The 17525-nt window shown below is 39.8% G+C and overlaps 1 long non-coding RNA gene across 1 annotated transcript; it reads left to right on the plus strand.

Annotated features, from left to right (window-relative positions):
• The first annotated feature begins 4581 nt into the window (after nucleotides 1–4581).
• LOC129459445 (uncharacterized) lies at nucleotides 4582–16619 on the plus strand. The gene is made up of 5 exons (XR_008649987.1): nucleotides 4582–4713; nucleotides 5444–5755; nucleotides 6273–6372; nucleotides 7257–7366; nucleotides 14222–16619. It is a non-coding gene; the product is annotated as an uncharacterized lncRNA (long non-coding RNA).
• The last annotated feature ends 906 nt before the right edge of the window (nucleotides 16620–17525 follow it).

The following is a 17525-nucleotide window of genomic DNA, read 5'->3' on the forward strand; positions in this document are numbered from 1 at the left end:
GAGGAGTTGTTGGAACTGGAACAGGAATGCACAGCTGGAGAAGAGGCCAGAGAAAAAGAAACTGATGTAGTTCTCAGAATGTATTCCCACTATTAAGCAACTCATGACAATTTATTCTCTTCTTATACAATGCAAAAGTCTTAGGCTGGGCAGGCATGGTAATTCACACTTGTAATCCCAGCACTCTGGGAAGATAAGGCAGGAGGACTGCCTGAGCCCAGGAGTTTGAGACCAGCCTAGGCAACATAGGGAGGCCCCCATCTCTACAAAATTTTTTAATAAAATTAGCCAGACATGGTAGTGTATGCCTGTGGTCCCAGCTACTTCGAAGGGTGAGGTGAAAGGATCACTTGAGCCCCGGAGTTTGAGGCTGCAGGGAGCCATGATCACACCACTGCACTCCAGTACGGGTAACAAAACAGGAACCTGTCTCAAAAAAAAAAGCCTAAAACACTTTAATCCAATCACCCGCTTCCCAATGCCCCTGCGATTGTTGTGTGATGTATTTAATTCTGTTTTAGCTTATCACCATAAATGTTTTGTACAATTTATGTTTGTTTTAGATTTACATGTATATTTACAACTTTCTTACTAATCAGTCTGTCTTTCATCTAAGAACCTTCCATCTGGGAATATCTTTATTATGCCTCAAGTACATCCTTTTAGAATTTTTTTTTTTTTTTGAGACGGAGTCTTGCTCTGTCACCCATGCTGGAGTGTAGCGGCACAATCTCAGCTCACTGCAAGCTCTGCCTCCTGGGTTCACGCCATTCCCACACCTCAGCCTCCCGAGTAGCTGGGACTACAGGCACCTGCCACCATGCCCGGCTAATTTTGTTTTTGTATTTTTTTTAGTAGAGACGGAATTTCACCGTGTTAGCCAAGATGGTCTCGATCTCCTGACCTCGTGATCCACCCACCTCGGCCTCCCAAAGTGCTGGGATTACAGGTGTGAGCCACCGCACCCGGCCTAGAATTCTTATAATAAGAGTCTGTTGGTAGCAAATCGCCTCTGTTTTTATTATTCCTAAACATGTCTTTATTTTACTTAAACTATTAAAAGATTTTTTGCCAGGTAATTCTAAGTTGACAGTTACTTTCTCTGTACATTCACAAACTTCCACTGTCTTCTGACTTTCATCATTGCTATTCAGAAGTCAGTTCTGTTACAATTGCCATTCTTTTGTAGATAAATAGTCTGTTTTTCTCTGGCTGCTTTTAAGACACTCTCTTTCTTCAGGTGTTCCAGAAGTTGACTATGATGTTTCCAGGTGGTGTGTTTCTTTTCCTTCACCCTGATTGGGATGGATTGGATCCCTAAATATGAAGCCTGATGCTTTTCATCAGTCCTGGGAAATACTTAGCCATTATTTCCTCAAACATTCCCTCTCCCTCATATCTCACTTCTCTTCTTCTACAATACCAAATATTAAACCATCTCAGTCTATCTTATGTGTCTCCTAACCTTTCTTAAATGTTTTTATTGCTTTGTCTCTTTGTGCTTCATTCTGAATGCTTTCTTCAGACCTATTTTTCAATTCATTGATTCTCTTTTCACTGTGTCTAATCCACTATTAAATCCATCTATTGATTTTTTTTCCCACTTTATCTAGTACCAACTTTCAAGGCATGCAGTTTTTCTTCCAGTTCCCTGCTAGGAGGGGTGGACAGCTTTATTTTTAGTTTACCTCAGCACACTCAACCCGTGCAGGACTTTGGGTTCCCAGCACTATCTAAAGTCTCTCCTTACACTTCCCACTTTGAATGGAATCCAGTTTTTTCCCCACCTTTCTCCAGTCCCTTAAAGACCATGAAAATAAAACCTCAACTTAGCTGGGGCTTCAGCAAGTAGCCTCAAATTGAAAGTGTCTTTAGTTTTGCTTACCTCTTTGGATTTTTTTCCTTCCTACTAGCTCATTAGTACACCTTAGGATTTTTTAAATTCTGAATTTGAGGATTTCACTGGCACGTAATTCAAGATATCTTACCTACCATTCTTTCAGAAATAGAAAATGGGTTTGTTTTAAATTGGGAATAAGAATAGATACCAACTCTAGCACGCATTCCAGGTTTTTTATGAGCAATTGAAGCAGATGTTGGGTATACATGATGTATAAAAGCAAGTTGCAAATAAATGTATATAACCCAATTTTTGTAAAAATAAATATAAAAAACATTTAAATATATTTGTGTATGTAGAAGAGCATAAACAAGGATGTAAAGAGTTGCATATGCAACTATTTATTTGGTCACTTCAGAATATCTAAGAAAGGCAAGATAGATGGTGGGAGAAAATAAGGGGAAAAAACTAAGAGGGAAAATATAAAACTTAATAAAATGTGCAATAAAATATTCTTCCAAATTTGTAAACGTTAATAAGTCTATGGCAAAGACTAAAATGTGACAGAACAAATGCATTGATGGTTTAGGTGTTACCTTGCTCAGCAATAAAGAAATTGGCCCAATGATCCTCCACCGGTCCCTTAAATTGCCACTCAGGTGGCTCTGGATGCTAATGTACCTATAGTACTCTCTTCTCTTTCCCAGACTCAGTCCTGAACCACTTCTGCTGCATCATTCTATATTCCACATTCAGACCACTCACAGTACCCACCTTGGACTGCTCACAAACTTGGAATTATTTCTTCTCTGTATGACTTGGCCTTGAGTCTTAATCCCAAAGCTCAATTTAATAAACTTCACTATGGCTCAGACTCTCCATCTGGACAGGAGGCCTCTAGTTTATGAATAGAGACAACTGATATTTGTTGAGCACTTTCTATATTTCAGACATTAAGTGGGTGGTTGTTGTGCATTATTTTGCCTTCATGATAACCCTGGGAGAAGTTTAAACACCGAGAGAAAGTATCCTAGGGAGATCTGATTAGTGAGGGAAGTCAGGGAAATCACCTTGAGGAGGCGGGGATGACGCCAAGCACTGAAGAATAGGTAGGAGTTAAACTGGTGGCCACATAGCCAAAGAATTGAATCTCAGAAACTCGGCACGTAATGATTCAATACTAACTTCTTTAAGTGGCAAAGCAAATTATATAGATTTTTTTTAAATGAGGTTACAGATTTGTCCTTATGGAAAAACCAATATTGTCTCATTGAGCTCGAGTGTCTGGACAAATGGTCCTGTCAGTGTTCCCTCTGAAAGGATTCAGGGCACATCTTCCCTAAGGGGATGATAGGATCAATTCTGTTTTTTAATTATCACTCCTTTTGTGGTTACTTTTATGTTGTGTGTAATTTTGTTGCTTAGATGACAAGTTGAGCAAAATAAACACTTAGCAGAAAGAATATTTCCTGGGAATCTTAAAAGACACAGGAAAATGGGGAAAAATAGAACTTCAGTCACCTGATGGTGAGGAGTTACAAAAAGGGTCAGGTGTTTTGATGGAAGTCATTGTAGAAAAAAATGAAAGATGTTGAAGCTTGAAGATACTAAAACTTTATCATCTAGATTTTCCACCTGAATGACAGGGGTTAGGACATGCTGTCCCAAAATATGGCACCTTGGCAGATAAAAATGTTTTAAGCTGAAGGAATTTGAGAAAGAGCAGGTGAAGGAAAGATTTTCTGACCTTCCCCTAATGTAGGCTATAAAACCCTCACATGAGAAGTACCCTTCTTATACCCAGAGAAAAGGAACATCTTTGTCTCCCAAGACACAGGGACACAGAGATGATGAACAGGCCTTGCTAAGTTTCCTCCAGTCTATTACCCTTAGCTAGTACCTTTATCCAACCACATTCTTCTATGACTCTCCAGTCTTTATCAAACCTGGCATAAAAACACTCAGACTTAACCACTTCTTTGGGTCTTCATTTCCTTATGAAGGCTCCAGTGTCATATAAAACTTCCATTAAATACATGTACGTATGCTTTTCTTTTGTTAATCTGTCTTTTGTTACAGCGTCCCCAGCCAAAAACTCAGTAGGGTCAAAGGAAACAATATATTTCCTTCCCATGTCTAATGAGGTAGTCACTGGCTACATAATGGCTATTTACATTTAAACTAAATAAAGATTAAATTTCTCAGTCTCACTAGCCACACTTCAAGGGCTCAGCAGACATTGGTGGCTAGTAGTTAATGCATTGAACAGCTCAGATATAGAACATTTCCATTATTGTAGAAAGTTCTATTGGACCGAGCTGAGAACTATAACTCAGAAAAGCCCTCAGTAGTGTCCTACCATACCTATACAAATACAATCTTCAATTCACGTCATGATTGCCTACCTTTAAATGTCTTACATGAAAATTCCATCCAACTCAGTAAACATTTTATTAAACAACCTTCTGTGTGCCAGGCATTGAACCAACCACTGAGGGAATAGAAAAACAAATTAGACGTGGTTACTGCCTTCAAGAAGTTTATAAGCTAGACAGGGGGAAAGATATGTGATCTGCTTCAGGGCCTGAAAGAACACAGGAGGCTTTTCCTTAAGCACAAAGTTCTTCCAAGGCAGGAATTGTAAAAGGTACCACATTCCAAACTCTCCAATTTCAGTGTGGAACTGAAGGTTTCCAGAATTCTGGAGACAATGAGATAAAATTTGCACACTGTGACAACACAGGTCTCTAACAGAGAATCCAAGACTGGGATTTTTTTAAAGCTGTCTCCCCTTCCCCACCTTGAGTGTACAATGGAGAGTGCTGGTGTGGTGTCACATGGTGTAACATGGCTCAGTGTTGTGTGAAACTAAGGTAATAGGCTTCTCGTGGCCTATTTCTTCATTTGCAAAATGAGCAAGTTGGACAGTAAGATAATCCACTGCATTGCAAGAAAAATCTTGTTCAAACAGTTTATATGTATTTTTACTTGAAAATATGATGAAAAAAATACGGTTTTACTAACCTGAATTGACACTGGGCTCTGGCCTGAGGCCTGCGTCAGGGATCTGTGGTCACACCAGGTAAGTGAGGAATCCTGAGTGAGGAGCAAGAGCTCCCCAACGTGGAGGTGCCACAGCCCTTTGCTTAGATAGCCCTTTGCTACCTAATTAACATAAAATTAATCAGTTCTTCCAAAATGGACAAGTGTTTAAAAAAAGAATTCTGCCAAAGAAAATGCAGACTGAAGATACTGCAAATAAGGCAGCTACAGGTTAAACTACATGAAACTGTCAATATTTGCTCAGTTTTTATATTTAAAAGATAGCAATTAAATATAATTCAAACTAATTATATTAAATGCCACTCCTCCAAGTACTAATCAGCCACGATTTAGATAAAAACAATGACCATCTAATGAAACTTGACATAAATAGAGCTCAAAAAGGTAAAATTATGAAAAGGCCATTTGAAAAAAGGACATACATCTACTCTCTTTAATTATGAACTATGAACATCTGCCTTAAGATAGTAGCTATTGATAGAATGAAGACATCACATGTGAATTGCTTACTTCATCTTTGCATCAACTTTTAATATTTAGATTTGGGGCATATTTTATAATGAACATAACATATGAGCATAACAGTCGTGATTAACGTATACAATTAAAGATAAGTGGAAATGACTCCATCTCCAACCACACGTCCTCGGTGTAATTTTGATGGGGATGGCTTATGTTCTACTGCCACCTCGTGGTGAGCATTCTGTGAACTGCCTCTTGGAACAGTGGGGAGAACCAGCTTCGACTTCTGAGGATCCAAAATTCCAAGAAAAAAATCTGAGTTCTCACGACAAAGTCACTTCCTGCCACAACACCTGGAAAATGTCATGACCCGAACTAGTCTCACTTCAGGTAACCTCACCTCTATGGACCTGTCAATTCATCCATAAACTTGATTTTCCAATTCTTGCTGAACTTCAAAAACACTTCAAATTCTAAAATATCTATGACATTAAGTGTCACTGTTCAGACTTTATGAGCTTCCAAACCCTTTATGTGTTTTCATTTTTTATTCTATGAAGATCTATAAGGTCTCACAGAGTTAGTCCTTCCTTCTCTATTTCTATCACATTGTGTATACACCTTTTACAGTAGTTATTAGGTTGGGTTGGTTTGGTTTGTTATTTTTTTCTCAACATTTTATTTTTAAACAATTGTAGATTCATTAGAAGTTTTATTTAAAAATGTACAGGGAGGTCCCATGCACGTCTCAGACTTCCGCAATGGTAGCTTCTTACGTCACTACAGTACATGATCAAAACCAGGAAACTGACATAAATGCAACCCACAGAGTTTGTTCAGACTTCACCAGCTTTACATGCACTTGTTTGTGTGTGTGCAGATCGTTTTCATATCTCTGTCATTCTAGAGTCCCTGGTTTCTAGTACAGTGCCTGACAGATAGACGAGTTTCTTTATATGTTGCTGAAGAAAGGCAGAGAGGAAGAAAAGAAGAGAGGATGAAGGGAGGTAAGGGAAGAAGAAACTTGTCAGTTAAAACCTATGAAACAATTGATAAATTAAAAGTGGTGTTTTTAAAAAGGTAGTGCTTAAGTGGATTTTCTGAACATGGTAGATCAATGTTAAAACCCAGCTTTTCACTCACAATGGCAGTCATTTTTTTAAATTACCACCCAATAGATCATTTGATACACCAATCTTCCAGACATCTATACAAATGACATTCAAACAAATTACAGACTCTCGGAGTTGTCAGCCGCTATTCGTTTAGACGGCTGACGAGGCCCTAACAAGCACTTTTGCCTATTCCTTTCTTTGTTTTAAAGCTATTTCTCACGTGCTGCTGACAGCCTGTTTTACTTTAGGCTGCAACCACACTCTTTGAGTCTCAGTTTTTCCATCTCAAAAATGGTAAAGTTCCCTGTCAGAAATTATATTCTAGTAACTCCACGGCTCTAAGATGTCAGAGTTTTCTTTCTGAAACTACTCCTTTTATTACATATAAATATAATAAATATTTGCAAGTAACAAAGATAAAGAAAAATATAAAAAAGAACTTTCAAATCACCTATAATTTCATCCATTAATAATACGATATTAATATTTTAAAGGATTTCCTTTTCTTTCAGTTGTGCTTACATCTGTTCATCTACTTTTGTATAAACATATAAACACACAAAAAGAATATATTCACTTAATTCAGAATAAAACTATACTCAAAGTCACAGGGCCCTAAGTTTTGAGTGGTAACTTTTCCTGTTAAAACCGTCTCAAAGCTCATGAAATACTCTTTTAATAAATATTTGTAGTGTATTCCATCGTCCTAATATACTGTTTATATATTTCATTATTTCCATATTTTTAACATTTACTCTTCTCTTTTTTGCTATTAGGAATAAACCTGATATAAGCATCTTTGCATAATTAACAACTGGGTCAAATTTTCTTCATTTCATTGAGATTCTTGATTCAAGCCTCTGCTGATGAATTGGATTCCAAAAAGGTAGTTACAATTTACATTTATGCCAAGTGCAAGCACATACATTTATTACATCTTTGCTAAAATCATAATTATCTTTAAAACTTTGCCCAAAATTTTATAGTTGAAAAACTGTCTCATTATTATTTCTATTTCTTTGATAACTAAAAAAGTTAGCCTTTTGTATGTTTTTCAGAAAACATCATATGTATCAAATAACATGGAATTATATTTGTAAATTAAATGTATCTTGCCTCATATTTCTATTAGGATGTTGTTGCTTTCTTATTAATGTCTTATTAATTTACATATTATGGATATTAGCCCTTGTTATATCTGTTGCAAACAATGTTTTTTCCATTTTTTCCCTTAATTATATTTACAATGAGGACTATCTATAGTTTTCTTTCACTTTTTTTATTCTTAGAAATCCAATGTCTAGAATCAGTTACATATTTATGTACAATTTGTTCTATCACTTATAATGTTATTTTTATATTTAAAATAGAATACCTAAGAACTTATTTTTATTACGGTATGATGTTAGCTGTTATAGCTTCACTTTTTCCTGAATAACTTCTCTTCTAAATATTTAGAAATCAATCCCTTGCTTGTTTCTCCACTTTTTTTTCTTTCTTGATCATAAGTGAAGAATCTATTTCAGGAATTGTTGATTCTGATTTCAATAGCATATATCTTAGTTGTCATGGCTCTATAATATATTTTATATCTAAGCAGGCAAGTGTCTATTAGTTTTCTTTTTCAACATTTTCTATAGATATTTATAACTGTTTATTCTTTTAGACATAGTTAAAATGATAAGAATATGGTTGGGCATGGTGGCTCACATCTGTAATCCTAATGCTTTGGAAGGCTGAGACAGGAGAACTGCTTGAGGCTAGGAGTTTGAGGCTGCAGTGAGCCACAATTATGCCACAGCACTCCAGAATGAGTGATAGAGCAAGACCCTGTCTCTCAAAAAATAATAATAAAGGCTGGGCTTGGTGACTCATGCCTGTAAATCCCAGCACTTTGGGAGGCCAAGGCAGATGGATCACTTGAGGTCAGGAGTTCAAGACCAGCCTGGTCAACATGGCAAAACCCCATATCTACTAAAAACACAAAAATGAGCTGGAGATGGTGACGTGCACCTGTAGTCCCAGCTACTTGGGAGGCTGAGACAGGAGAATTGCTTGAACCCAGGAGGTGAAGGTTGCAGTGAGCCAAGATCTTGCTACTACACTCCAGCCTGGGTGACAGAGCAAGACTCTGTCTCAAACTAATAACAGTAATAATAATAAAATAATAAGATGACAAGAAGAAGAAGAGAAACAGAAAAGAAGTAGAAGGAGGAGGAGGAGAATCACCTTAGTCTAGTTAGAGTGATGATTCCTTCAAGTGAGATTTATACAGACTTTTTTATCCAGGAATCACGAAATTGAGCCCTGGCTCATTTATTTGCAAGAAATGCTTCTGTGATATGCTGACCTTTTTTTTAACTTAAACTGTTTATTGTGATCTCTTATGGAATGAACCTTGACCTCGAGATTTGCTTGTTTGCATTTTGTTATGAGAAATTGCATTTACTCACTCTGTGTTTGTTATAAGAACTTATACTTGTTAGGTGACATGCTGTAGGAAATTAGATTTGCTCATTTAAATTGTAGTGTGAACACTGGTGATATGAAGACTGACTCACTGTCTGTAACCTCTCCGGCTTTGCTCTGTAACCTCACTCTGATATAAGTGGCTCTATTTCCCCTGTTAGTCAGAGAGCATTGAAACTCCTTAAGTTTTCCCTTTAAACCTGCCTGAGAATAAACTTGGTGATGCTATCAGACCTATTTATAAAAAAAAAAAAACACAAAAGGAAGTTTCATCAATACCGACTTTAGGAAGCCATAGTTGATAGGAACAAAAGACAAATAATTAATTCCTGTAAAATTTGATTGGTGTCACAAGAGATGTGAGTACTTGCTACAAGGGAATAGTGAAAAGGAGATATCTCTATGGGGATCAAATGAAATTTGGGACATTTTCACCCTAGAGACAATGCTTGAGGTAGAAATACTGGGCATTTGGTACAAATACTGGGTCCATTTACACCCTCACAAATGTCACTGATGAGCACATGGGTCTAATCCAGAGTTTCTCAACCTTGGCACTATTGATATTTGAAGCTGTTATTAGTCCATTTTCACACTGCTATAAACACATAGCCAAGACTGAGTAATTTATAAAGAAAAGAGGTTTCATTGACTCACAGTTCCACATGGCTCGGGAGGCCTCAGGAAACTTATACTCATGGTGGAAAGGGAAGAGGCATGTCTTATGTGGCAGCAGGCAAGAGAGAACAAGCAAGAGCAGGGAAAACTGCCTTATAAAACCATCAGATCTTATGAGAACTCACTCAATATCATGAGAACAGCATGAGGGAAACCAGCCCCATGTTCCAATCCCTTCCCAACAGGTCTCTTCCTTAACACCTGGGGATTACAATTCAAGATGAGATTTGGGTGGGGACACAAAGCCTGACCATATCAGGAGCTGAGTAATTCTTTGTTGCAGGGGCTGTCCTGTGCATTGCAGGGTGTTGAGCAGCATCTGTAGCCTCCATCCACTAGATGCTGGTAGCATTCCTCCTCTCAGTTTGAAAACCAAAAGTCTCCAGACATTGCCAAATGTCCCCTGGAGAGCAAAAATCACCCCTGGTTGAGAGCCACTGGTCGAATCTTACCTTTTCTCTTTCTAACAGCAAAAATGAAGGTTTGGAGAAGTACTAATATAAGAAGGCATAGGACTCTCAGGCTCACTTAGTTATCCATCCTCCCCTGGAGATGGTCCTAATAGTACTGCAGCCCTTAAAACAAGGAAACAGCTTCTCTGAGCAACACAGTCTACAAGGAAGCATTCCAACTTCCAGAAAAGATTTTTCCCATCCTCCTCCTGAAAGGTTCAAAGAGACCATCAAATCCCAACCTTCTTCACCAGCAACATTGTATATCCACAGGAAAAAAACAATTTAATCAGTGTTATTTATAAGATCATAGTATTTTAGCATCCAAAGTTCGTTGGAAATTGTTTGAGTCAGTTTCCTAAATTCCCCTGATGCTTGGCAAATGTGCAGCATCCCAGTCCCCACCCCAGCCCCACCTGCCCACTGTGTTCAGAAGTAGAGCCTGGGAATCTGTTTTTAGTAAGTGCCCAGATGGTTCCTATGATCAGCGAAGTTTGGACAGTGCTGATCTTCATTTTACCAGAGGAGACAGAGGAGTTCTAGGGAAGTCACTTTCCCAAGATCCCCCAGCTGGAAAGGGACAGACCAAGGACTCAGTCCAGGTATCCCAACACCTTATCCACTGCTCTTTCCTCTGCACCAGTTTGAGGGAGGAGGGAACCAGCAAATCCCTCAGGAGGAAGTCTCAGAAACAGACTAGCCCAGGTGGGGTGGCAGGAGGGCTGAGAAGTGGGTTAAAGCAAGTCACCTATTTTTATATAGGTCATGGGTCAGCAAACCTTCCTATAAAGAACCAGAGAGGAAAGTTTTGACTTTGCAGGCCATGTGATCTCTCTTAAACACTCAGTTCTGTGGATAGAACTCCAAAGCAGCTATAGACAATCCATAAACAAATGGGCATGGTGGGTTCCAAAAAACTAAGTTAACAAAATCAGGGCACTATGCTTTTCCTACCCCAGATATAAATGACATTTTGCCAATATAAACATAAGAGTAGCCTGGAAAGGAAAGGGGAAAAACTGAAAACCAGGTGGTGGGGGTAAAAGGGATGACGTCTGGCTTGTAGCCCAAGAGTTAAAAATAAAGGTTTGTGCTAGTCAGCTAGAAGCATTTAAGTGAAGCTTAAACATGCTAAAGACCAATAATTATGCAAACTAATAAACTGCTCTCCCAGTTTGAGTTCTCCAGAAGCCAACCCTGAGACCAGGGTTTAAGGGCAAGTGGTCCATTTGGGGGTGCATTAGTTTGTTTTCACACTGCTATAAAGAACTGTCTGAGACTGGGTAATTTATTTTAAAAAAAAAAAAAAGAGGTTTAATCAGCTTATGGTTCTATGGGCTGTGCAGGCTTCTGCTTCTGAGGAGGCCCTAGAAAACTTACAATTATGGCAAAAGGTGAAGGGGAAACAGGCATATTTTCAAATGTCCAGCAAAAAAGAGAGAGAGAGAAGGGGAAGGTGCTACACGCTTTCAAACAACCAGATCTCCTGAGAACTCTATCACAAGACAGCACTAGGGGGGTGCTACTAAACTGTTAGAAACCATGCCAATGATCCAGTCACCTCCCAGCAGGCCCCATCTCCAACACTGGGAATTACAATTTGACATGAGACGTGGGTGGGGACACAGAGCCAAACCATATCAGGGAGGTAATGTGAAATATCCTTAGGGGATCTGGGAAGTGAGCCTGGGAGAGGACGGTAGGCAAAACAGAGTGTTTTTCAAGCCCCCTGCCACGGTAGGCTTCACCCTGCAGGGAATCTCTGGAAAATAGCAGGGTAGAGCTTCTCAAATTTGCGTGGGCATCAGAATCACCTGGGCAACTTGTTAAAGCACGGGTTCCTGGGTCCCACCCTCAAAGATTCTGATTCAGTAGGTGTATTAGTCCATTTTCATGTTGCTAATAAAGACATACCCAAGACTGGGGGAAAAGAAGAGGTTTAATGGACTTGCAGTTTCACATGGCTGGGGAGGCCTCACAATCATGGCGGAAGGCAACGAGGAGCAAGTCACGTCTTACATGGATGGCAGCGGGCAAAGAAAGGGAGCTTGTGCAGCGGAACTCCTCTTTATAAAACCATCAGATCTCATGAGACTTATTCACTATCACGAGAACAGCATGGGAAAGACCTGCCCCCATGATTCAATTACCTCCCACCGGGTCTCCTTCAACATGTGGAAATTCAAGATGAGATTTGGGTGGGGACACAGCCAAACCATATCAGTAGGTCTATATTGAAGCCTAAGAATTGACATTTTCACCAAGCCTCCAGGGCATGCCAATGCTGCTGATCCAAGGACCACACTTTGAGTAGCTCTGATACAAAGCAGACTAGCAGCACAGACATCTCCTGAGATGTGGTTAGAAACATCAAAGCTCAGGTCCCACCCTAGGCCTACCAAATCAGAATTTTGAACAAAACCCCAAGTGTTTGTATGCACATGGAGGCTTAAGAAGCCCTGGTGTAGAACATGCATTTCAGAATTATACCTCCAGAGAGTGAAGGTGTTCATACATCAACTCTCACCAGTCGTTGGTTGAGAACTACTAGGGGGATGTGGTTAATCCCCTCTCCTGCCCTCTACCTCACCCCCACCTGCCACCCCACCCCACTCCACTTCCATACTTCTCACCTGTCCTGTGTGCAGGAGAGCAGCCCTTATCAGCTTGGGAGAAAGCTACAGTGCAAAAAGACACAGATAGAGCAGTTGGAAGTCAATCCCCTATGCTGATGTGGCAAGATCCAGGGATGTGGATGGAGTACCAGCAGGATCTGCTACCATCAATAAAAGACATACTCTGACAGAGTGTCCTGTATTGCCCTCAGATACAGCATGTAATAGTGGGAAGAAAAGAAGCTTTGGAGTCACCCACTCCTGGGTTCAAAGCCTGCCTGTCACACATTAAAATTCCTATGCCAAAGTTACATGACCTCTCTGAGTTTTGCTCTTCATCTGAAAATGGAGATATTCATACCTTCCTTGATTTCTTATTCTCTGGACCAGTATAAGCACTCAAAGATGATATCTAATATTATTTTTTTATTTCTGCCAAGCCATGAACTTCTTATGGTACATCACTTGACACTGAAATATCATAGACTGAAAATCAGGGCTTAGTCATAAGGAATATCAAGGCAATAACTCAAGAAACCATGTCAGCAAACTAATTCTTCAGGAAGTTGGCTTTGAGTGTTACTTTCTCAGAGGCTGCTTCTTCTGTATGTAAAGTGCCAACCTATTTTTTGGAGCAATCGTTCTGAGGAAGGACAGAAAGGGAGTAATCTAGTAGAATTAACCTGGTTATGGAGAGATCATGCAAACCGGTCTTCAAAAAGGTTCATTAGCTACATTTAGATGAGTACTCTTGTCAGAGGGTTCAAACTAACAGTCTTCACAGGTTCTGTATGGGTTGAATGGCATCCCCCAAAAAGACATGTCCCTGTTCTAATCCCCAGAGCCTGTGAATGTGACCTTATTTGGACAAAGCATCTTTGCAGTCGTAATTAAGTTAAAGATCTTAAGATGAGATCATCCTTGATTGACCAGACGGGTCCTCAGTCCAATGGTAAGTGTCCTTAGAAGAGACACACAGAGAAGAGACAGAGGGAGCAGAGGAGAAGGCCATCTAAAGATGGATGCAGAGATTGTAGTTATGCAGAAAAAAAAAAAAAAAAAAAGGCCTGGAAGAAGCAAGGAAGGATCCTCCCACAGAGCCTTTGGAGGGAGTGTGGCCCTGCCAACACCTTGACTTCTGAATAGCCTCCAGAACTGTGAAAGAATAAATTTGCTTTCCTTTAAGCCACTAGATTTGTGGTAATCTGTTCCAACAGTCCTAGGAAACTAGTACAGTGTCCAAGAGGAAATGAAACAATCTTCAATTCCAAGAAACTATTTGAATTCATCCAGAACCATGCAAGGAGAAAAATAAAATAATAGGAAGAAAGTTTGAGCTCATTAGAGGACACAAGGTTTAGAAACCACAGAAAATATGTCCAAAAGCTTTTTTAACTCAAAAAAGCTCAGAAATTAATTTATGAGTATTCACATGTGCAATTATCTAATCCTTTGAGAGAAAGCCACAGTACATTCTGTTTACAGAGCATTTGATTAACTGCTGATGTTATTTCCTCTGCATAGCAGATATTGTTGTCCAGGTCACACCATACGGGACTTACCACTCCCAGTTGCTAACATCTGCATGTATTTGCCTGGAGGTCTCCTCTGGTCACCAGAGCCTACTCTGCCTGGGCCACATGACAAGGTGATGTGCTGAGGAACAAAAGCCCCCAGGAGTATCCCTCAAGCAGTGTTGGACTGGAGTTGAGGTATATATGCCCTAGCCCCTCAACCATGGGCTGAGATTCCCAGACAACTGGGTTCCCTGGCAGGACCCAGCCCCAGATACCCAAAACACTAAACTGCTTAATGATGGACACTTCCCATCCTGTCTCCCCTTCCCCATTTCCCTACCCATGTTTCCTGGGACCACCTCCAAAACTAAGAATTTCCCAAGCTGCTCCTTGAAGAACCCAAACTAAGATTGCTAAAGCACTAAGCTGGAAGTGACTCAAAACCAAAAAGCCTAAAAGAAGCTTTTGTCTTCTTTAAGAATTCATTCTGAACTGTCTGCCAATTTCATTTTAACATTAGAAAATGATTGAAAATGTTAAATTGGCCTTGCTTGACTTCAACATCTGACACATTTACTCCAAGGATACAAACATTAAGCTATAGAATTCCTCTATTTTTTTTGCTATCTCTCCATCAAGTGGTGAGTTCTGACTCCAAAATATGTTTTAGATCTACTCACCATTTCCACTGCCAGCCCCCTAGTCCGTCCCATGCCATCTCTTGCTAGACTGGTCATCACTTGCTAGACTGTCACCAAATCCTCCTGACTGGCCCATCCCCGATTCCACTCTTGACCCTTCCAATCTATTATTTCATAGCAACTAAAGAAAATGTTTAAAAATATAAATCAATTTACATCACTTCCTTCATTAAAACCTAGCTTCCCATTGCACACAGAATGAAATCCCAAGTCCTTCTTGTGAACCAAAAGACTTCTCCTACTTCTGTTTTAACTCACTGTCCCCTTCACTCACGGTACTCCAGGAACCTTAATGTCCTCTCTGTTCCCAGAATGGATCCAGCCTGTCCAGGCCTTTGTGCTTGCTCTTCCCTCTTCCTGAATATTCTGACCTGGCTCTGTGTGTGTCTACTTCCTCCTCATCTCTCAGATCTCCTTTGCAAAAGGGCTTCCCCAATGATTTAATTTAATATCATCTTTTCATGTACCCCACATGTCATTCTCTAGCACTGTATTCTGTTTATTTCCTTCATAGAATCTACAGTAAATTCTAATCGTTTCAGGTTTTTGTTTATTTACTCATTCAAAAAAACATAGACTCAGTCCATATTATCCCTACGGTGGGCCAGGCTCAGACCCTTGACAGGTGAGGGAGGTACACAGTGATCATAAACAGACCCTACCTACATTAGGGAGAGAATTTAGTGAGAGATACTGATGTTAAACAAATAATAACATATGCAGTTTTAAAGCTGACACTGTAAGAAGTGTTATGTACAGAGCCCTATGAGAAGTCAAATTAGAAAATTTTGGCCTACTTAGGGACGGCATCCCCAAGGAAGTAAACAATGAGCTGGGGGCCTGTGTAGGCAAAGGTTAACTCAGCAAACCTGGGTTGTTCAACCCTGCACATTTTCAGAAAAGGCCTGTCTTCAGGAATGACCCTGGGAGATGAGCTCTGAGGCTTTGGAATGCCCTGCCTGATAAGAGTGTGTCTCTCTGCCCAAAGCCTTGGGCAACACAGTACCAGTTTAATCACATAGTTTATGTTAACGCTGTGATTTATGGTGAATGCCTGCTCTTGCTCTAGGAGGTTGAAGTCTGAGTAGCCAACATCAATCCTGCAGGTACTACATGCCAATTCAACTGGCCCCCAATTAAAAATTCTGGACACTCACTCAGGGGAGATTCCTAGTTGGTAGCACTTTACTCAGGCAGTCACACACTATTGCTGGAAGAATGAAGTGTGCTCATGTGATGCCACTGGAGGAGGACACCTGGAAACCTGGGCCTGTTTTTTCCTGGACTTTGCCCCAAGTGCTTTTTCCCCTTTCTGGTTGGAAAGTGTATCTTTTCACTGTAAGAAACTTCCACCATGAGCATGACAGCTTTTCTGAGTCCTATGAGTTCTAGCAAATCATTCAGCCTAAGGATGGTCTCGGGGACCCTGACACAGCACCAAAGAGAGTGTTTAAGGCAGAGAAAACAGCAGAGTCAGAAGCCCTATGACATCCCTGAGCACCTCGACACGAGAAGTGTAACAAAAGCTGGTTAGGTGGGAATGGAAGAGTAAGCAGGTGCGTGACACTAGGTGTCCACATTCTCTAGTTCACTGGTGAATGGACACCTGTGATTGTTGTTCACTGTTGGCATCACCACCACATACCATTATGTTTGGCATATCATTGATGCCCAAGAGTATCCATTAAATAAATGAATTATAAATAAGCAAATGAGTGAATGGAATGAATGATCCTCAGTTTTATGTTACATCTTACAGCAAGTGTAATTGTTATTGATTATTATTCCCATGATCATCTCTCTGAATACTTCAAAGTTGCTTAATTACTTGCATGATACCACTGCCTCAAGACAGTTAAAGCACTAGGGGGAAAAATGCCTCAAAACATTTCAAATCAGTTGAAGTTTTTAGATAATTTCCTGAATATATTGCAGTAATTTATAGAAAATGTAGACTTTATCTGCAAGCTAGATTGTAAATTTATGTAAATAATAAAGGCCCTTTATAACTTCTCAAACTCAATGAGTTAAATATACTGGTCATTAATGTCCCCATTTTATAGATGGGAAATTACAAGGTTGACTGCTTTGTCCAAAGTCACAAACAAATTAGTGGCAGAGCAAAGATTACAATTCTGGATTTCTAAATGCTTGTGGAACAGAAAATATTACCTTCAGGGAAAAGCAATTTGGAGGAAAGGAAGAGAAATGAGGCTTGAAGCCAGAGACAGTGGATGCAAGATCAGACTCTGATGCTTACTAGCCAAGTGGGGCACATAAGGGGCAAGAGACAGTGGATGCGAGATCAGCTTGCTAGCCAAGTGGGGCACACAGGGGCCACATCCATTGACCTTGGCAAGACTCAGTGTCATCTATTAAATAAGGATAATAAAACTTTTCCAAAAGTACTAGTTCTTAATCTGGGGATAATGTACTTGTAAGGATCCCTGGACTCACTTCAGAACTCCTTGAAACCATAAGCAAAATTCATGTATAAGTTTCTGTGTACATTTTACTGGTACAAGGATACACAGCTTTCATTAAATCCTCAAAGTGACCTACTGAGCCCAAAGTAGTGAAGAAACAGCCACTATCTCTTTCAGTGGTCAGTCA

This window comes from Symphalangus syndactylus, chromosome 13 (genome assembly GCF_028878055.3).
Source record: "Symphalangus syndactylus isolate Jambi chromosome 13, NHGRI_mSymSyn1-v2.1_pri, whole genome shotgun sequence".
NCBI lineage: Eukaryota > Metazoa > Chordata > Mammalia > Primates > Hylobatidae > Symphalangus > Symphalangus syndactylus.